Raw genomic sequence first — 23,072 nt, forward strand, 5'->3', positions numbered from 1 at the left:
CCAGATGAAAAGGAACACAGAGAATGGACTAGCCCCCACCCCACATTTTCTGAGAATGTTCAACTACCAATAAGTTTAGGACTATCTTGTTATATAGACACATTCATTATAAAAAGTAAACCATATATTCACACTCATCCCAACATGACAGTGACTGATGGACAGACAGTTGGAATACCCTAGGCATTGTTTCCCCTGTGGCCATTCCAACTGTTGCTTTCAGCTGCCTAGATCATACATCCCGCTCAAACCTCAACCCTATTGTATTGTTCTATTGTTGCTACTGTGGCATCCTTGGCCGCAGGTCTGCAGTGCTGACTGTAGTCTATCTGGCTGGATGGCATTGACCTGTGTGGGTGGGGGTTGATGGTGGGGGCACCGGAGGGGACGTGTCAGTAGTCTATATTTACCACCTTGAGTGCATTGTGTTTGGCCACATTCTCTTCATGAAGGACACTTTGTGTCCAGGGCCAGGTTCACCTTCACTGCTCATACAGGGAGAGGCAGAGTGAGGAGCACGGGAGAGAAAGAATAGAGAGAGGAACTTTAAAGAGAGGTGAGACATGGAGATAAAAAGAGAACGTGAGACAGCAATTGAGAGAGACAGATAGTGAAAGGTGACAGGGGACAGAGAGAGAGAGAGAGAGAGAGAGAGAGAGAGAGAGAGAGAGAGAGAGAGAGAGAGAGAAAAGAAGTGTGTCCTTCACGCTCATCTTGAGCGCCTGTGGAGTATAACCCTTTCTTCAAAGACAAACGTAAGTGGCTTTTTAATTCACCCTTGCGGTACACTGTGATGTCATGATGTCATCACTTCCTGTTTTCTTTCCAACGTAGTCTCATCCACAAGGACGTGTTACATTACAAGGATCATAAACGTCACATATAGTGAAAACCAATACCGGGAAAGTAACCCAATGACAATTAGCGTCTGGTGGCTTAATAAGTAAGGGATAATGATGGACTTTTAATTAAGCCAATGGCAGTGGTGTAAAGTTCTTAAGTAAAAATACTTTGAAGTACTACTTAATTATTTTTGGGGGGGGTCTGTACTTTACTTTACTATTAATATTTTGGACAACTTTAACCTTTACTTCACTATAGTCCTAAAGAAAATAATGTACTTTTTACTCCATTCAATTTCCCTGACACCCAAAAGTACTCGTTACATTTTCAATGCTTAGCAGGACAGGAAATGGTCTAATTCATGCACTTATCAAGAGAACATCCCTGGTCATCCCTGCTGTCTCTAATCTGATGGACTCACTAAACACACATGCTTAGTTTGTAAATGATGTTGGAGTGTGCCCCTGGCTATCCATAAATTTGAAACAAAACAAGACATTGGTGTCATCTGGTTTGTTTATTATAAGGAATTTGAACTTATCTATACTTTTACTTTTCATACATTAGTATATTTTAGCAATTACATTTACTTTGATATTAAAGTATATTTAAAACCAAATACTTTTAGACTCACTTTCACTTTTACTTGAGTCATTTTCTATTAAGGTATCTTTACTTTTATTCAAGTATGACAATTGGGTACTTTTTCCACCACTGGCCAATGGGATGGCATATGTGTTTACAAAAACGTTTCACTATGTTTCAGTGTTTCTAGTTATTTCTACATTCTTCCTAAAATTCATGTGGTAGAACGTCATCCTCTTCCTCCATGGAGTAGCCTCATCTGGCCTCCATATGCAAATAATGCATGTTACTATACTGCGGAGCTTAGCATAGTCTTGGATGTTTCCTTTTGTCTGCCTGAGATAAGTCTTTCTTTGCTGGTTCCTCAAGCTGGTTGAGTGTCAAAAGAGTCTCTACTTTTGGCAGCCTTCATAGATACGAGTTGAAATGCCTCTCAGGACAATTATGTGAAGCTCACGTGTTGTTCAGACAATCCGTGATCTACCAAATAACAGATCATTCATTCTCATGTTACTTGATTGTCTTTTCTCATCAGAGAGTTGGACTGTACTGTCCACTTCAAGACATATGGGAAACTGCACTGTGAGCAAAAATAACATTACTCTCCACTCTCTCCACAGGGGTCCGGGTATCCAGGCACGCACCAGCTGAAACAGATACATTTTAACACACTGGAGATTTACCTTTTTACCACCTGTGTACAAACAACCCTTTCGTTTTGCACAACAATGAGCCGTGAAGGGAAACCAGTGGGGCTGCTATCCGGTTGAAGTGTTAGCCATTAGCCGATTGCTAACATCAGCAGGCTCACCGCAATGTAATTCAAAGCATTAAATCATTAGACACTAGCCACTCGCTAACGTTGGCCCAGGTCGTCCAATGTAAATCGAACAGACCAGAAGGAAAAACAAATTAGGGTGTTTATAATGCGAACACGGTTGACAGTTGCTTGTGGGAGTAGGTGAAGGAAGTTATCAATCAGGCTCTGGCCTGGTTCTGTTGGTTGGGTGAGCTGCCTTGTCGGCCTCCTCAGAGCAGAGAGTGATTAATGACTGCTAGGGTGGCAGGCAGCGGCATGGTGGCAGACCTGAACTAATGAATTATAACTCGCTCAATGGCCCACAAAGGGCCAGTTCATTTAACAGAGGCCTGAAGCACACCTTTCTCCATGGCAACTGCACCTGTCTTTACTTCAAACACAGTCAACACATTGGATTGTGTTGTTGTTGTGCTAATATGATATTACATATTTTGGATGCATTTCTATTGACAGCTGGCTATTTGAGATCCACCGTGAGCATAATTACGATGGTCATAAATGTACATATTCCTCACAATAAAAGTGAAAAGAGATCTCTGTTGCATTCCTTTGTTAGTCTCCATCATGTCAACCCACAGAGTGGTCATACTGTGCAATGTTAGATGATCTATCCTCCTCCCTTCATCCTTCCCTCATCTCTCCTACCTCCTTCCTCCACAGGTGTTGGTCAGGGGTTCACCATGTCAACCAAGACGCTGATGACACGGGTCCAGGAAGAGCAGTCCCACCAGATGTCCCACAGCATGGCACTGGCCTCGCAGATCAAGAAGAAAACCTTCACCTCCAGGTAAAGGCACCTTGGTACACACCCCCTGCTTCCTCATCATAACATAGATCATGTTTATCCAATGCTTATTATAAAAAACATTGATATAATAAATAAAGAATTTCCAGAAGAGATCTAGTTGAATATGGTGTTCTGTATATACAGTATACATACAAAAGTATGTTGAAATTCAAATTAGTGGATTGACTATTTCAGCCACACCCGTTGCTGACAGGTGTATAAAATCGAGCACACCGCCATGCAATCTCCATAGACAAACATTGACAGTAGAATGGCCTTCCTGAAGAGCTCAGTGACTTTCAACGTGGCACCGTCACAGGATGCCACCTTTCCAACAAGTCAGTTCGTCAAATTTCTGCCCTGCTGGAGCTGACCCGATCAACTGTAAGTGCTGTTATTGTGAAGTGGAAACGTCTAGGAGCAACAACGGCTCAGTCGCGATGTGGTAGACCACACAAGCTCACAGAATGGGACCGCTGAGTGCTGAAGCACGTAATGCGTAAAAATCATCTGTCCTCAGTTTTCCATGGCCAAGCAGCCACGCGCAAGCCTAAGATCCCCTAGCACTTTGCCAAGCGTTGGCTGGAATGGTGTAAAGCTCTCCGCCATTGGACTCTGAAGCAGTGGAAACGCGTTCTCTGGAGTAATGAATCATGCTTCGTCATCTGGCAGTCCGACTGACAAATCTGGGTCTGGAGAACACTAATGTATAGTGCCAACTGTAAAGTTGGCTGGAGGAGGAATGATGGTCCGGGACTGTGAAGACAAATCTTAGCGCTACAGCATACAAGCCTTCTCAGACAAGTGGAGGCTGTTATAGCAGCAAAGGGGGACCAACTCCCTGATCTTGGAATGAGATGTACGACAAGCATGTGTCCACATACTTCTGGCAATGTAGTGTATCATACACTTACTTTATGGAAACCTGTCCTGCATTGGAGAAAAGTAGATGTTGACCGTCCAAGTTTTATGTTTTGATCATGTTCATCCAGTGGATGCAAATACAATTCTAAAGACCCAGTTTCCTTAGCACAATATATCCTGTAATTTATTCATCCACTTCATTGAAAACTGCTTGCATGGGAGTAAAGTACTGTCACGCCCTGGTCTAAGTATTTTGTGTTTTTCTTCATGTATTGGGTCAGGCCAGGGTGTGGCATGGGTTTTTGTATGTGGTGTGTATGTATGGGGATTGTAGCTTAGTGGGGTGTTCTTGTTAAGTCTATGGCTGTCTGAAGTGGTTCTCAATCAGAGGCAGGTGTTTATCGTTGTCTCTGATTGGGAACCATATTTAGGCAGCCATATTCTTTGAGTTTGTCGTGGGTGATTGTCCTTAGTGTCTTGATGTCCTTATTCTGTGTTTGTTTACACAAGTATAGGCTGTTTCGGTTTTCGTTCATTACTTTGTTTTGTAGTGTTTGTGTTAATTCGTGTTTACGTTATTCATTAAACATGGATCACAATCTACACGCTGCATTTTGGTCCGACTCTCCTTCTCACCAAGAAAACCGTTACAAGTACAGTCAATGTTGACCATCCAAGTATTACTGTCTATTACCGGATATGTGCATAGCTAGACAGATGAAAAGTGCCCTGTATATAATGGAGCCCTGGTTTGTTGTGGGTTGTGGGATGACATTAGAGCTTTTAAACAAGGACATGAGCGGGTGGCAGTTATTCTGAGCTCATTGAGACAGCAGCGCAGTGACGCAGTGTGTGTCCGGAGTGTGTGAGTGTTTGCTTAAAGGCAGTATTAGAGCTACACTTACGTGCATAAACACGTGGTGCACACAAGTCAATGTGGATAAAGTTGCCTATGGATTTTAGATTACCCTCGTACACTGTATGCAGACTTGCACATTCACATACACACGTCATTGAGACCCTCTCCAGAAAGAGAGACACGTTGGCGCTTTTATTGAGATACCTCCGGATGAGCAGTCAACCTTGTCTGTCTATCCCTGCCAAAGTCAGCCTTCAATCCCCAGAATAGCCCTGATTCACCACAGAGCTCACCCATGCTCATATAAGCACACACCAACCGACATTGACTCAACGATTGCCCACACACTCCGCACACAAATACTGCACACACATGTACAGACAGATGACTCACATATAAACACACACACACACACACATACACACCATACCATACAGATACCATACATGTACCATACACCATACCATTATGTGTATGGCACCGGAGGAGATGGCTGCCGTCTTACGGGCTCTGAACCAATTGTGCTATTGTGTGTGTTTTTTTTCACGTTATTCAAAGCTTATTTTGTACATGCTGTTTCTGCCACCGTCTCTTATGATCTATGATCTAAAAGAGCTTCTGGATCCAACAGCGAGTGGGTAATCCGCCTCTACCATCAGTCCTATTAATGTGCAATCATTGGATAATAAACTGGATGAGTCCCTACCAACGGACATTAAAAACTGTAATATCTTATGTTTCACAGAGTCGGGGCTGAACGACGACATGGTTAACATATAGCTGGCTTGGTTTTCCATGCATCGTCAAGATGGAACAGCTGCCTCCGGTAAAACAAGGGGTGGCAGTCTGTGTCAATTTGTAAACGGCAGTTGGTGCACAAAATCTAATAATGTGGAAGTCTCAAGGTTTTGCTCGCCTGAGGTAGAGTATCTCATGATAAGCTGTAGACCACACTATTTCCGGACGACTGTGTGATCATGCTCTCCATATCCGATGTGAGTAAGACCTTTAAACAGGTCGACATTCACAACGCCGCAGGGCCAGACAGATTACCAAGACATGTACTCCGAGCATGTGCTGACCAACTTGCAAGTGTCTTCACTGACATTTTCAATCTGTCCTTGACCGAGTCTGTAATACCAACATGTTTCAAGCAGACAACCATAGTCCCTGTGCCCAATAACACCAAGGTAACCTTCTTAATGACTACCGACCCATAGCCCTCATGTCTGTAGCCATGAAGTGCCCACTCCAATTTGCATACCGCCCCAACAAATCCACAGATGACGTAATCTCTATTGCACTCCACACTGCCCTTTCCCACCTAAACAAAAGGAACACCTATATGAGAATGCTATTAATTGACTATAGCTCAGCGTTCAACACCATAGCGCCCTCAAGGCTCATCACAAAGCTAAGGACCCTGGGACTAAACACCTCCCTCTGCAACTGGATCTGAACTTCCTGACGAGCCACCCCCAGGTGGTAAGGGTAGGTAACAACACATCGCTCAACCTCTCCCTCAATGTGATCAAGACACAGGAGATGATCATGAACTACAGGAAAAGTAGGACCGAGCACACCCCCATTCTCATGGATGGGACTGTAGTGGAATAGGTTGAGAGCTTCGAGTTCCTTGGTGTCCACATCACCAACAAACTATCATGGTCCAAACACACCAAGACAGTCGTGAAGAGGCCACGACAAAACCTATTCCCCCTCAGGAGACTGAAAAGATTTGGCATGGGTCCTCAGATCCTCAAAAAGTTCTACAGCTGCACCATCGAGAGCATCCTGACCTGTTGCATCACCCCCTGGTTCGGCAACTGCTTGGCCTCCGACCGCAAGGCACTACAGAGGGTATACGTATGGCCCAGTACATCACTGGGGCCAAATTTCCTGCCATCCAGAACCTTTATACCAGGCGGTGTCAGAGTAAGGCCCTAAAAATTGTCAAAGACTCCAGCCACCCTAGTCATAGACTGTGCTCTCTGCTACTGCACGGCAAGCGGTACCGGAGGGCCAAATCTAGGTCCAAACTGACTTCTTAACAGCTTCTACCCCCAAGCCATTAGACTTCTGAAAAGCTAAACAAATGGCATTGCCCCCCACCCCAATTTTTACGCTGCTGCTACTCTCTGTTTATTATCTATGCATAGTCACTTTACCTCTACCTACATGTACATATTATCTCAATTATCTTGAGGTTAGGTTACATAGGTTACATTGACTCTGTACGTACCTCCTGTATATAGCCAGCTACTGTTATTTTATTGTTTATTTTAATTTTTTGTTATTTTTCTCTTTTCTTTTTATTTGATTTTATTATTATTATTATTTTTGTAAATACTTTATTAACACTTATTTTTCTTAAAACTACATGGTCGTTAAAACCTCTTAAGGATCCGGCCCTTTTTTTTGCCCAATTTTCATCTAAAATGACATACCCAAATCTGTAGCTCAGGACCTGAAGCAAGGATATGCATATTCTTGATACCATTTGAAAGGAAACACTTTGAAGTTTGTGGAAATGTGAAATGAATATAGGTGACCCACCGATCCTGTAGGGGTTAAGGGCTTGTAAGTAAGCATTTCATTGTAAGGTCTACTACGCCTGTTGTATTTGGTGCATGTGACAAATAAAATTTGATTTGATGTGATCGTACTTCGTAACTCTATTGTGTTGCGTTTTTAATTAAAGAAAGGAATAACCAGCCTGCGGTCCAAGTTCTTTGGTGTTTATTCTGATGATAGACACAAGGAAGCACATTAGCTTTGCAGGACAACAGTATGTTGATGGCTGTAGATTCTTGATTTGATGCTTGCATGTCAATATCAGACTGGGTATTTTGTATTTAAACATTATAACGATGACAAAAAATGTACAAAATACAATAAATGTAAGTACCTGACGATTAACAGAAGGAAGCACATTTGCGGGATCTAGATTTGCAGGCTGTAGATTTGTGATTCGTCTGTTAACATGGAAATAACTGTGAATTAGCAGGGAGCTAATGTGCCCATTACAATTAGAGCATGCTAGCTAACTCATTCTTATAGCAATAACATTTAAAAGCCCCCAATATCTAACAGATACCGTACACATACACAGTATATACACATCAGGACATGTACACAGTGAACTCATACACATTGTAAATACGTAAATAGAATGCACCATTTCAGAACGTGACCTGACCTACCTATCTGCAAGCGTAACTATTGGTATAACAACTTATGGTGTAACACCAACCAATAGGAATACATAAATATTGAATACATATTTCTGCAGTGTCAAGTGTAAACATAACCAAACCTGTTACACAGACAACCCAAACACTGAACACCAATATAGCTCTCTCGCTCTCACACACACACACACACACACACACACACACACACACACACACACACCTCATGGGGTAAATCCATTTGAGTCACTTTTTGACAGCATCCCTTCTGATTTAAACAAAACTTTCATACATGGAACAAGTTGTCCACTTTTTGGTCCTGAATGCCAAAACATTACTGAGAAAGCGAGAGGTGCTCAAAGTTTTGCATACCACACCACACCATGCAAACATCTATGTCTTCATCACTGGAAAAGATAAACGGTTGAGTTTGATATCATTTAAAATCTTACAAACAGGGTTGTCAAACTACTGTATAATTTGAATAAAAAATTTTTTTTTACCTTTAATGTCAATTATCTAAAAATGCTTAAAGCTCCAATATGTACGTTTTTGGGTGACCCGACCAAATTCACATAGATATGTGATTTATAGATTTGTTGATTTGTTAAAAAAGTTTGAAATATCCAATAAATGTCGTTCCACTTTATGATTGTGTCCCACTTGTTGTTGATTCTTCACAAAAAAATACAGTTTTATATCTTTATGTTTGAAGCCTGAAATGTGGCAAAAGGTCGCAAAGTTCAAGGGGGCCGAATACTTTCGCAAGGCACTGTATATTACTATGGTTTAGGTAGGTAGGTTTAGGTTAGGTATAGGTTTCATATGGAGGATTGACAGTATAATTTAAAACAACAGACATTCCCATTCAAGTCAACATTCTCTTCTCAGACTATCAATAAATAAAGTGCCCTCTTATACACCTATAAACAACAAGGAGAACACTTGGTGTTTGGGGGGCAAGTCGAGACAATAAAGTTGGAAGGCATCTTAAAGTAATAGGAGAGGTGCTAACTTTTGCTCAACTTTTATCCACAAGGGTCTATTACACTTTAACAAGAGCAACTACAGCTGCATTCAGGAGATGTTTTGAGAGTAAATGCTTGTATCAGGTCTTATATGGGCTGCTTGGTCTATATTTGGGTTTTTGAATTGCCCCACACTACAAAACATTTCTGAAAGTCAGAATTTATTTCCCCCAAGTCAATACAGCCAGCTAATATATGTAGCCACATTGCTTGAGGCACTCCTTTCAGAAAGAAAGCCTACTTGTGATGACAATGAAAATTGTTGTGACTTCCCGTTTTATTTCGTTTATTTGCTGGGACAGTTCCCCATTTCACAGAGCTCAGGGAGAGCAACTTCTGCTTTTTCTTTTGTTTGGTTACTGGACTGTTTCCACAGCGTGCAGAGAGAGAGTGATAGGGTGTTGTTGAATAATGTAGCATGGAGCCTAAGGCTGGACAATATCACACTGGCTCCGGTCCACTAAGCACATACAGTAAATAGAGGCCTGCTCCTTCAGAAAAAAAAGGTGTGCTGGAGTGTGTGGTTTCGATATTGATATCATTACTCAAAAAAATGTTGCTGAAAAACAACACGAGGGGGGAGAAAACAGACTAACAAAACTTAGATGATATGCTTTCAAAGAGATCAATATTCATGCATCTCTTTCCAATATAGAACAATATACATGGGCATCCTATGAGATACACTACATGACCAAGCATAAGTGGACACCTCGTCCAACATCTCATTCCAAAATAATGGGCATTAATATGGAGTTGGTCCCTCCTTTGCTGCTATAACAGGCTCCACTCTTCTGGGAAGGCTTTCCTCTAGATGTTGGAATATTGATGTAGGGGCTTGCTTCCATTCAGCCACAAGAGCATTAGTGAGGTCGGGCACTGATGTTGGGCGATTAGGCCTGGCTCGCAGTCGGCGTTCCAATTCATCCCAAAGGTGTTTGATGGAGTTGAGGTCAGGGCTCTGTGCAGGCCAGTCAAATTTTTTCACACCGATCTCGACAAACAATTTCTGTATGGACCTTGCTTTGTGCACGGGGGAATTGTCATGCTGAAACAGGAAAGGGCCTTCTCCAAACTGTTGCCATAAAGTTGGAAGCACAGAATTGTCTAGAATGTCATTGTATGCTGTAGCGTTAAGATTTTCCTTCACTGGAACTAAGGGGCCTAGCCCCAACCATGAAAAACAGCCCCAGACCATTATTCCTCATTCACCAAACTTTACAGTTGCACTATGGTAGCGTTTTCAAGGCATCCGCCAAACCAAAATTTGTCCATCAGACTGCCAGAGTCCAATGGCGGCGAGCTTTACACCACTACAGCCGATGCTTGGCATTGTGCATGGTGATCTTAGGCTTGTGTGCAGCTGCTCGGCCATGGAAACCCATTTCATGACGCTTCCAACAAACAGTTATTGTGCTGACGATGCTTCCATAGGCAGTTTGGAACAGGGTAGTGAGTGTTGCAACCGAGGACAGGTGATTGTACACGCTACGCGCTTCAGTTCTCGGTGGTCCCATTCTGTGAGCTTGTGTGGCCTGCCACTTCTCGGCTGAGATGTTGTTGCTCCTAGACTTTTCCACTTCACAATAACAGCACTTACAGTTGACTGGGTCAGCTACAGCAGAGCAGAAAAAGTTGACGAACTGATTTGTTGGAAAGGTGGCATCCTATGACGGTGCCACGTTGAAAGTCACTGAGCTCTTCAGTAAGGCCATTCTGCTGCCAATGTTTGTCTTTGGAGATTGCATGGCTGTGTGCTCGATTTTATACACCTGTCAGCAACGGGTGTGGCTGAAATAGCCTAATCCACTAATTTGTAGGGGTGTCCACATACTTTTGTATATACATAATAGTGTATGTAAAAAGCTGTATTCAAGAAAGTCTTTCCAACATAGAAAAAGCCACAAGGACATCCTATTATGTAAAATATACCAGTAAAAAGGAGGATCTTAATTTCAGCCAATTTGCTACAGCAGGAAAACAATCCTGTAGCAACAGGAAATGTGAATTATTATGTGAATTATAATTAATAGACATTTTTTGTAGGGGTTGATACATTTCTTGTTTGGTCAAATTAAGTCAAATTAAGACAGATTTTGGCTTCATTAGCAGTCCTGTCTCAGAGATCTACCCAATGGCTCTCACTGTTTTTTCTTCACGCCTCGGAGACATTTAACAACGTCTTGTTGGCAGTACCGAGACAAATACACCCTCTGCACCTGGTCTCACACCTCCCTCTAACAGGGTAAAAATGAGCTATCCAACCAGCCTACGGCAAGTCCATGGAATAATAGCTTATTTCCACTAGTACCCCGAGGACAAATTTGGTCTCATTCCTTTTGTTCGTCCATCCAGATTGCAGACCTGCAGGTTAGTCTAATTTAATAACTCTAGATGAAACAGGAACAGTAGAAATCAGGCCTTGCTAAATATGAAGGCAGATTTGAATAAAGACAATAAGAGTGGCTGGCTGTGATCCCTACTAAACCCTTATTGGCATCTGCTGGGTATTAAGGGCCTTTGTGTGCCCATGTGAAACTGCTTCTCCTCTGCCCACTGTTGTGCCACTGCAGTGTCAAATCAAATCCAAATGTATTTGTCACATGCTTCGTAGACAACAGGTGTAGACTAACAGTGAAACTCATTTTGTGTGTGTGCTTGCGTGTCTGTGAATGACATTGCGCTAGCTCTAGATAGCTGAGAGGCACAAGAGACAGAAACAACACTTTTGAATTAGAACAACTACTGTGTGTTTCTGTCACAAACAGGCATGGAGCCATGGCTACTGGTGCATCCCCTGACAGCATTTGTTTTTTAAATAAAAAAGTGTAACATGGAAATTGATGGTATGTGATCGTGCGACGGCAATTGAATACAATGCTGCTGCATCTTAATTGAGCACGTCTACACAATATGCACTGGATTCAAAGCCAGAGGTCCACAAATAATCCTTATGATTCGTAGACCCTGTTGCAATTGTTAAGAGCTGGGTTGTATTCATTAGTCCACACTGTATCAAAGTGTTATGAAACGTAAAACTAAAAAAACAAGCATTTCCTATTGGACAAGTTATGGTAGTCCCTTCCTGTTTCATTTTGTTTCCTTTTGTTAATTGCCAAATGAATACGACCCTGTGGTCATTCATTTGGCTGTTCATTCCTCCTGGCTCTACAACCTCCCCACAACAAAACAACATGGCTTTATGCACCACTAAAAAAGAGGAACAAAGCAGAACAGACCTAGTAGATAAGAAGGCAGCAGGTGAATATAACATTACTCACAGTTGAGAGAAAACAGGTCAGCCACAGCATTGCCTGACTAGATATCAGCTCAGGTTAGGACCCCACATGGGAGCACCTATCTCAACCAGATATCACGTCAGCTGCAGTGTCACGTTCTGACCTTTATTTCCTTTGTTTTGTCTTTATTTAGTATGGTCAGGATGTGAGTTGGGGTGGGCAGTTTGTTTTTCTATGTTTTCTTTCTGTTTCGGCCTAGTATGGTTTTCAATCAGAGGCAGGTGTCGTTAGTTGTCTCTGATTGAGAATCATACTTAGGTAGCCTGGGTTTCACTGTTGGTTTGTGGGTGTTTGTTTCCGTGTGTGTGTTTGTCGCCACACGGTACTGTTTCGGTTTTTGTAAATTTCACGTTATCGTTTATTGTTTTTGTTCGAGTGTTCATTTGTCTTTATTAAAACCATTATGGACACTTACCATGCTGCATCTTGGTCCGATCCTTACTCCTCTTCAGACGAAGAGGAGATCTGCCGTTACATGCAGTTACTGGCTGGGTGGGTGTTTTGTGTGAATTTTTATTCATGATCGATGAAATCAGGATGAACTCGCAGGGATGTTTAAAGATTCAACACGGCGCTCATTTGTCATACCTGAAAAGGCCACAGAGATGGTTTATGCACAATTACTACAGCCGCCATACTGATGCTAACTGTGAAATGCTTACAAGCCCTTAACTAACAATGCAGTTAAGAAAAATAAGAGTTAAGAAAAATAAGAGTTAAGAAAATATTAACTAAATAAACTAAAGTAAAAAGAAAGTAACATGATAAGGGTACCGGTACTGAGTCAATGTGCGGGGTTACAGGTTAGTCGAGGTAATTGAGGTAATATGTAGTGTAGGTATGGGTAAAGTGACTATGCATAGATCATAAACAGCAAGTTGCAGCAGTGTTAAAAAAAATGGGGTGTAATTGCAAAAAACAAATATAGTATAGTCTCGTTAGAATGTAATTCATCTCACAACTGATTTGTTGTTCTTATCCTACCCTTTTCTTACATTGGTATGGAGGTTCCCAGGTTTAGCACTGCTGTGTTCCCTTAAAATTGATATGGAGAAAAGCCTTGTACGTGTTACTTAGAAGCAAATCTTACATTGAACAGACTTACACAATGTATCTGGAGGTGATATCACAAATTATTTTAGAAACCATTCAATAGTGACTGCTGACTAGTGAATACAACGCCGCCTGTTAATTCCCTCCTTTGCTTTATCATGTATCTAGTTGCTGATCCAAATAAAGGCCGCTCTAGGCTGTCGAGCTAGTCAGGTGGTCTTAGTTTGGCCAACGACATTGACATCGTTATTCACAGAGGTTATCAGTCTCTATTATCAGGCTGAACTTCAGCTCTGTCTCGGCTATTCCCCATCCCGCATGCTGGAGCGTAATCATCGCCTGACAATAATTAGCATAACGCAACGGACATACATATCCCTAGAAAATATTCCTATTCATGAAAATCACAAATGAAATATATTGAGACACAGCTTAGCCTTTTGTTAATCACCCTGTCATCTCAGATTTTCAAAATATGCTTTACAGCCAAAGCTAGACAAGCATTTGTGTAAGTTTATCGATAGCCTAGCATAGCATTATGCCCTGCTAGCAGCAGGCAACCTTGTCACAAATCAGAAAAGCAATCAAATTAAATCGTTTACCTTTGATGAACTTCGGATGTTTTCACTCACGAGACTCCCAGGTAGATAGCCAAACTTCATTTTTTCCCAAAATATTATTTTTGTAGGCGAAATAGGTCCGTTTGTTCTTCACGTTTGGCTGAGAAATCGCCCGGAAATTGCAGTCACGAAAACGGCGAAAAATATTCAAAATTAGCTCTATAATATCGACAGAAACATGGCAAACGTTGTTTAGAATCCATCCTCAAGGTGTTTTTCTAATATCTATTCGATAATATATACGTTGGGACAATTAGTTTTTCATTAGGACCGATTGGCGTAATGGCTACCTCTGTATTTTACGTGAGAATCTCTCTCGGAGCCACCATGTGACCACTTACACAATGTGTCCGCCTACGGCTATTCTTCAACATAAATACGTAAAACTACGTCACAATGCTGTAGACACCTTGGGGAATACGTAGAAAGCGTAAGCTGGTTCATAGCACACTCACAGTTCAATAGAGACTCATTGGAACGTAGCGCTTTCAAAACCTGGGGCACTTCCGGATTGGATTTTTCTCAGGCTTTCACCTGCAACATCAGTTCTGTTATACTCACAGACAATATCTTTACAGTTTTGGAAATGTTAGCGTGTTTTCTATCCAAAGCTGTCAATCATATGCATATTCTAGCATCTTGTCCTGACAAAATATCCCGTTTAAAACGGGAATGTTTTTAAAAAAAAAATGAAAATACTGCCCCCTAGTACCAACAGGTTAATATTGCCCTTGTTTCTGTTCAGCTGTTATTCTCAACAGCTTGTTCTATTGGTGAGTAATCAGACTCCAGAGTACTTAGACAATTTCTGAGTGTCACGGGAATAGGAAATAATAAAGGCAATGTTTCCGCATTTCATTTGAAATTTAAATGTTAAATGCCAAAGCCATGTCCCCAGTAAGAAATATTGTTGAATAAAACAATGTTCTTGTAATTTAGTTTGTTCTTTAAAAGGAAACCTATGAGTGGAACTCCCTCTGGATGTCTGACCTCCACTGGCGGTCAGATTCAGAATAGCAGCACAGTTGTAACTACACTTGACTTGGGGCTAAGGTTTAGACGTCTGACACCCTCGTAGAAATAACACCATCTAGCTTCAGATACATGAACCCTGTCCCACAACTCTTGTCAGACCAAACAACCAAAACAAATTCTCCTCATGATTAATTGATCATTTATTGAATGATCTGATTTCTACTTTGATTAAAATACCCAATTAATCTGATATGTTGTTTGTTCTATGTCCCTGTGATGCACCAGTGATGAGGAGGCTACCTACTCCGAGTTCTATCCCATCATTCCCGGTGATGTGTTGTCGGTCAAGGAGATCCTGAACATCGGCAAATTCCCACGCCACAGGACATGGTGTGTGGAGAAGAGTTACGCAGGTGTTAGGGTGTATGATATATACAGTAATACAGTAAGTCTTGTACGAACCAGAATGGCCCATACGGCAGGATCATTGTCCTGTTTCTGTAGCGGGAGGTAGCTCCTTAAACAAGCACACCCCCCTGTACAGGACGCTAGTCAATACAATAGGTACAATTCATGACAACTAAATTATGATTCTGAAATGCATTTATGCACCAGCAACTGCCAGTTGAAACAAGAGCACCCTGAAGTAAGATCAATTCATGTTATTTAGAAACAATGTGTCAAATTTGTCGCAAAGTCAGAGTTGAGGCAAAGTTCAAACTGAACCGTCTCAATCTGCAACACCTCAGCGAGCACAAAGCAAAGACATCTCTGCTGCATCTTCTCCTGACTAATTCATCCCTGCCTGGTAGTGTTTCCAGGCTTATCTTGTGTAGGCTTATCTTGTGTAGAGCACATCCAGAGTGAGGGGTGGGGTAGTCTAGCGGTCTAGGTCACTGCCTTCAGAATACATGTTCCGTTGCTCACATGGGCTGGAATGTGACCCACTGCACACTCTTTCATTCTACTTTTCCTGTTGCAATCACTTCTATATTTAATCCCAGCCCCCGTCCCCGCAGGAGGCCTTTTGCCGTTTGGTAGGCTGTCATTGTAAATAAGAATTTGTTCTTAACTGACTTGCCTAGTTAAATAAAAGTTACATTTAAAAAATATATTCAATCAAATAGAGAATAGACTCAAAGCATGACTCTGCAGTCAGCATAGTCTCTGACTCTCTGTGGACAACTATCTGTATGATACAGCCTCTAAGTTAGCAACGTCAGCTATAAAGATCAATGGGACGCCATGAAACGCCAAAGCCAAAGCAATCTTTGCATCCTCCCACTCCACCATCCATGAAAAGATAAGGTCAAGTTACACTGGCGCTGGGCTTTAGTTCAAGGGCCGTCCTTTTGAAGCATCAGAGGTTGACGATAAACGAAGATTCCATTCATGTCCATTTCACTCTTCTTCTTCTCTGTCATTTAAAACTCTTGCTCTATGACCTCATATACTGGCTCAAGACGTTTATATGTAAAGCCAATAAACTACCAGATGACAGGACTGGAAAACCCACCACCGGCTCAGGTGATAGGCCCAGGCCAATAGTGGTCAAGTTCCTGAGGTTCAAGGACAAGGTAGCTGATCTGGAAAGAGCCAAGAATTTGAGATGAATGTATATCTTCCTCAACGAGGACTATCAATGAAGCTGTGTGCCAGAAGAGGAAAGAAATGATCCCAGCAATGAAAGCCACCAGAGCTTGTGGGGACATTGCTTACATCTGCTATGACAGGCTCATTGTTCACCCTCCCTCCCAGAAGCATAGAAGGGATGAGAGAGCCAAGCCTATGGGTTTGTAGCTTCAACCCAGCAGCACAAACACATCAATTGATGGACTGCTGAATGTATATTTCTTTCTCTTGCTTTGTTTACTCTTTTCAATAGTATGTCTATCTCTGATAAGCTACTCAGGAAAGGGATGAAAATAGTCCATATTAATATATGTAGCCTTAGAAATAAGGTTCATGAAATCAATAACTTGCTAACATTCATATATTAGCCATTTCTGAGACTCACTTAGATAATTAATTTGATGATAAAGCAGTAGCAATACAAGGATATAACATCTGTAGAAGAGACAGAAATGCTTATGGGGGAGGTGTTGCTGTATATTTTCAGAGTCATATCCCTGTAATGTTTAGAGAAGATCTTATGTCAAGTGTTATTGAAGTTTTGTGGTTGCAGGTTCACTTGGCACTTCTAAAACCTTTTCTTTTGGGGTGTTGCTATGGGCCACCAAGAGCTAACAATGTAGTATCTAAATAAAATGTGTGAAATGCTTGATAGTGTATGTGATGTAAACAGAGAGGTCTACTTTCTTGGGGACCTGAATATTGACTGGTTTTCATCAAGCTGTCTGCTCAAGAGGAAACTTCTTACTGTAACCAGTACCTGTAATCTGGTTCCGGTTATTAATCAACCTACCAGGATGTTTACAAACACTACAGGAACAAGATCATCCACATGTATCAATCACATTTTTACTAATACTGTAGAACTTTGTTTTAAAGATGTATCCGTACCCATTGGATGCAGTGATCACAATATAGTGGCTATATCCAGGAAAGCCAAAGTTCCAACAGCTGGAGATCATGCAAAAGATTTAGCTGTGACTCTTATGTGGATGATGTTATAAAATATTTGTTGGTCTCATGTGATTAATGAGGAGCATCCAGACGCTGCAATTGATGAATTTATGAAATTGCTTCTTCCAATTATTGATAAACATGCACCTGTTAAGAAACTGACTGTTAGAACTGTTAAGGCTCCATGGATTGATGAGGAATCTAAAAACGGTATGGTTGAAAGAGATGGGGCAAAAGGAGTGGCTAATAAGTCTGGCTGCACACCTGACTAGCTTACTTACTGCAAATTTAGAGATTATGTGACTAAACTCAACAAAAAGAAGAACATACTACTAGAATGATGGAAAAAAAACTTTCAATGGAGAACTTTAAATGAAATTATAGGCAGAAAGACAAATTCAATTCCATCTTTCATCGAATCAGATGGCTTATTCATCACGAAACCATTTCATGTTGCCAAGTATTTTAATAATTATTTCATTGGCAAAGTGGGCAAACTTTGGTAGGAAATGCCAACAACGAACAGTGAGCAATTGTATTCATGCATAAAAATAAAAAATAAATGAAAGAAAAGCATTGCAAGTTTGAATTTTGTAAAGTTATTGTGGGAGAGGTGGAAAAAGTATTGTTATCGATCAATAACGACAAACCTCCTGGCATTGAGAACTTAGATGGAAAGCTACTCCTATCTGACATATTTTGAATCTGAACTTAGAGGAAAGAATTTGTCCTCAGGCCTGAAGGGAAGCCAAAGTTATTACTCTCTCAAATGGTGGTAAAGCGGCCTTTACTGGTTCTAACAGCAGACCTATAAGCTTGCTGCCAGCTCTTAGCAAACTGTTGGAAAAAAATACAATGCTATTTCTCTGTAAACAAACTAACAACAGACTTTCAGCATGCTTATAGAGAAGGGAACTCAACATGTACTGCACTGACACAAATGACTGATGATTGGTTGAAAGAAATTGATAATAAGAAGATTGTGGGAGTTGTATTGTTAGATTTCAGTGCAGCCTTAGATATTGACGATAACCTGTTGTTAAAAAAACTTGTGTTATGGCTTTTCAACCTTCAGAGCTATTTATCTAATAGACCTCAAAGGGGTTTCTTTAATGGAAGCTTCTCTAATGTCAAACATGTAAAGTGTGGTGTACTGCAGGGCAGCACTCTAGGCCCTCTACTCTTTTCTATTGTTACCAATGACCTGCCACTGGCATTAAACAAAGCATGTGTGTCCATGTATGCTGATGATTCAACCATATACACATCAGCAACCACAGCTAAGGAAGTCACTGAAACCCTTAACAAAATGTTGCAGTCTGTTTTGGAATGGGTGGCCAGTAATAAACTGGTCCTAAACATCAAAAAAATAAGAGCATTGTATTTGGTACAAATCATTCCTTAAGTTCTAGACCTCAGCTGAATCTGGTAATGAATTGTGTGGCTGTTGAACAAGTTGAGGGAACCAAATTACTTGGCGTTACTTTAGATCGTAAACTGTCATGGTCAAAACATATAGATTCAATGGTTGTAAAGATGGGGAGAGTTCTGGCTGTAATCAAGAGATGCACTGCTTTTTTGACACCACACTCCAAAAAGCAAGTTCTGCAGGCTCTAGTTTTGTCTGATCTTGATTATTGTCCAGTCGTGTGGTCCAGTGCTGCAAGGAAAGACCTAGTTAAACTGCAGCTGGCCCAGAACAGAGTGACACGTTTTGCTCTTAATTGTAATCAGTGGGCTGATATAAATATTATGGATGCCAGTCTCTCTTGGCTAAGAGTTGAGGAGAGACTGACTGCATCTCTTCTTCTTTTTATAAGAAACACGAATGTGCTGAAAATCCCTAATTGTTTGCATAGTTAACTTACACACAGTTCTGACACACACTTACCCCACCAGACATGCCATCAGAGGTCTTTTCACAGTCCCCAAATCCAGAACAAATTCAATAAAGCGTACAGTACTATATCGAGCCCTTATTGCATGGAACTTCCGTCCATCTCATATTGCTCAAATAAACAGCAAACCTGGTTTCAAAAAACAGATAAAGCAACACCTCTCAGCACAATGCCTCTCCCCTATTTGACCTAGATAGTTTGTGTGAATGCATTGATATGTAGGCTACGTGTGCCTTTTTAAATCATGTATGTAGTTCTGTCTTTGAGCTGTTCTTGTCTATTGATGTTCTGTATTATGTCATTCTGTATTATGTTTCATGTTTTGTGTGCACCCCAGGAAGAGTAGCTGCTGCTTTTGCAATAGCTAATGGGGATCCTAATAAAATACCAAATGACAATTTAGTTGAGGGCTTATTAACGGGCAAAGACATTATAGAGGAGGGAGGGAAGAGAAAGGAACTGCGGAGGAGATGAATGTGATGATGTAGGGTGCATCTTTAATTTAAGGATTATATCACAAGCTTGGGGATTTTATAACCAGCTGTCATGGTAGAGGATGTTATACATCTCAAAATAAATAGGGCTCCAGACTGGAAGGTTTAGGTCACAGTAAACAGGATGGGAAGGGGGATCGTGGCGTCTCATAACACGATTTTGCTTAGCAGAATCCCAGAATCCAGGGACACCTTGCCCTGTCCCTATTGTTCATGTGGCTGATAATGTGATTCAATGTGATTCAATATCAGACTCAGGCAACAGTTCATTTTGCCGGAGCAAATTATGTATTTTACTTCAGCTTGAAGCTGGGGTTTTGCTAAGCCAATCTTAAAGGAGTTAGATTTGGCATCTCCAAATATAATGTAACTGGAAAAAAAGATTGAAACAAAACAGCAAGACCTTTTAGGTCCTTGAGGACCTCAACTCTAAAAACCGATCAGACCATGCCATCACAGTACAAAGTTTAAAGTATGAAATAACTGATCTGTGACAAACAAAAAATAAGCTTGTTTGATCTTTTCAAAGTATGTCAAAGCAGTACAAACCACGAAAAGTAAACGCACTGAAATTAACTCTTACACAGTGCTATGAACTCTGGTTCCTCTCTAACTAGAAAGCAAAGAAAGTTTAAGAAGCTATCTGGCAGTCACTGGCAGTGATGAATAGAAAGATTGAGTGAAGAGGACCCTTTCTCCTTCAGAAAAGAGGACACGTGTTTGACAGCAGGAAGATAGAGATGCAGACTGAGAGGAAGAGTAAAAAATAAAGGAAAGTTGTGGATCACTTGAGAGAAAGCCCATGCATCTGACAGCAGTAATAACCCTCAGCTGTGCAGAAGTGCCCGCATCTCGTTGGCATCTGAGTGGAATGCTCTTTCATGCCTTCTCGTCCTCCCAACCAGACCTCAGCCTGCTAACGTACTCAGCTCTAATTCCAAGGCCCAGGCTCACCTATTTATTTCTCTGCCTCATAATCCCTTTTGCTCAGACATTAACAAGGTCTTTATCCCTTCAGAAGTATATTTGCTGCATGGAAACCTAAACCCGTTCCCCCCAGGAGAGGAGCTGGAGGAGAGAGTAGAGACTGATGAAATCCTCCTTGGAAGGATATGGGGATGGATTCTAAACCCCTTCATGGATTTGTTGAATCTATTTCTGGGACACCTGAATGAACACCCCGGGATATGAGATTGGCATGACATTCGTTTTGATTCGATAACAATGTGAGCACGATGCTCTCTCTCTCTCGCTATCTCTAGCCCCCAATTAGAGGTCTGAGAAGATGATTGACATGTTTATTCTTGTTTCACCTCTCTCTGTTTCCCTCTCTCCTTCGCTCTTTCCTGCAACTCCCACCCTCCTATCTGGGAGGAGAGTGTAAATTCAGTACAGTATGTACATTTACTGGATTTAGCTCTTTTGTGGGGAGGTCAATACACTTCCAACACCATGAAATGATCTTGAAATGTCCACTTGGAGCAGAGTAAGCCATAACACTGCAGTTTCAGATGGACGTATTTATTGCCCAGCCCTGACTGACAGCCACACAAAATCAGCCCTGCAACACTGAGTGTGTGTGTGGCACGTGTGTGTGTGGCACATGTGTGTGTGTGTGTGGCACGTGTGTGCACACCGGCTTGTGTCAAGAATTGCAACGCTGCTGGGTTTTTCACGCTTAACAGTTTCCTGTGTGTATCAAGAATAGTCCACCACCCAAAGGACATCCAGAAAACTGTGGGAAGTATTGGTGTCAACATGGGCCAGCATCCCTGTGGAACGCTTTCGACACCTTGTAGAGTCCATGCCCTGAGAAATTAAGGCTGTTCTGAGGGCAAAATGGGGGGTGGTGCAAATCAATATTAGGAAGGTGTCCCTAATGTTTTGTACACTCAGTATATGTGCATGCATACATAAATGACCACTTTTACAATCACGTATGTGAGAATGAGTAAATGAGTGTAACTGACAATGTGTGCGTCACAATGTGCGTGTGCGTGTTCACACTACCAATCTCAGAGGACTATCACTGTCAGTCAGTCAGGCAACGGGACACCAGAATGGACACCCTTCTGGAGATCAGAGAGCCTAGGAATGTGTGTGATAAAAGGCAGATGGAGACCTTGATCGGGGCATGTGTGGGGTGGGATTGGCCACCAATCAAAGTGAATAACTGAATATCAACACATCAACATTGCATAAGAACCAGGGCAATGACACAGCAGTCTTAACTATACTGTAGCACAGCTCAGTAGTGATTCTCTTGAACTAAGCTATAGACCAAAGGGCTACACACTGAGTGTACAAAACATGAAGAACACTGTCCTAATATTGAATTGAACCCCCTTTTGCCCTAAGAACAGTCTCAGTCCATCTGGGCATGGACTCTACAAGGTGTCGAAAGCGTTCCACCGGTGGACCGTTCTTGATACACACGGGAAACTGCTGAGCAAGAAAAACACAGCAGCATTGCAGTTCTTGACTTACTCAAACCGGTGCACCTGGCACCTACTACCATACCCCGTTCAAAGGCACTTAAATATTTTGTCCTCTAAATGGCACACGTATACAATCCACGTATCAATTGTCTCAAAGCTTAAAAATCCTTCTTTAACCTGTCTCCTCCCCTTCATCCACACTGACTGAAGTGGATTTGACAATTGACATCAATAAGGGATCATAGCTTTCACCTGGATTCACCTGGTCAGTGTATGTCATGGAAAGACCAGATGTTCATAACGTTTTGTACACTCAGTGTACCCCCAGCATATTGAACATCATTTTCTAATTGATCTTGTTTATTCGAGGCCAATCTATCACCAAATCACCAGGATCTGACATATGCTATCTATAAAACCTGATCATAAGCAGAAACAGTATGTCAGATTTTTACATTCTACCCCAGGAGATTTTCTCAGGCTAATGTTAGCTAATGTTGAGTCGCAACATGCTTTTGTAATACTTCTACAATGCCGCATTTATCAATATTGCATTGCTGCTATTGATTTTGTTTCATGTGTGTTGTGGTTTTCATTGTTGGTCCGTGGTGTGTAATGAGGAGCAAACAGACGCTGCACTTGACACATTCATGAAATTGCTTATTCCAGTTACTACTAAGCATGCACCCATTAAGAGAATGACTGTAAAAACTATGAAATCCTCGTGGATGG

The 23,072-nt window shown here is 41.5% G+C and overlaps 1 pseudogene; it reads left to right on the forward strand.

The window, feature by feature from the left end:
- Positions 1-690: 690 nt before the first annotated feature.
- The window catches only part of LOC139377185 (myomesin-3-like), a 75,955-nt pseudogene continuing 53,573 nt past the window's right edge, over positions 691-23,072 (forward strand).

This window comes from Oncorhynchus clarkii, chromosome 2 (assembly GCF_045791955.1).
Source record: "Oncorhynchus clarkii lewisi isolate Uvic-CL-2024 chromosome 2, UVic_Ocla_1.0, whole genome shotgun sequence".
Classification (NCBI taxonomy): Eukaryota; Metazoa; Chordata; class Actinopteri; order Salmoniformes; family Salmonidae; genus Oncorhynchus; species Oncorhynchus clarkii.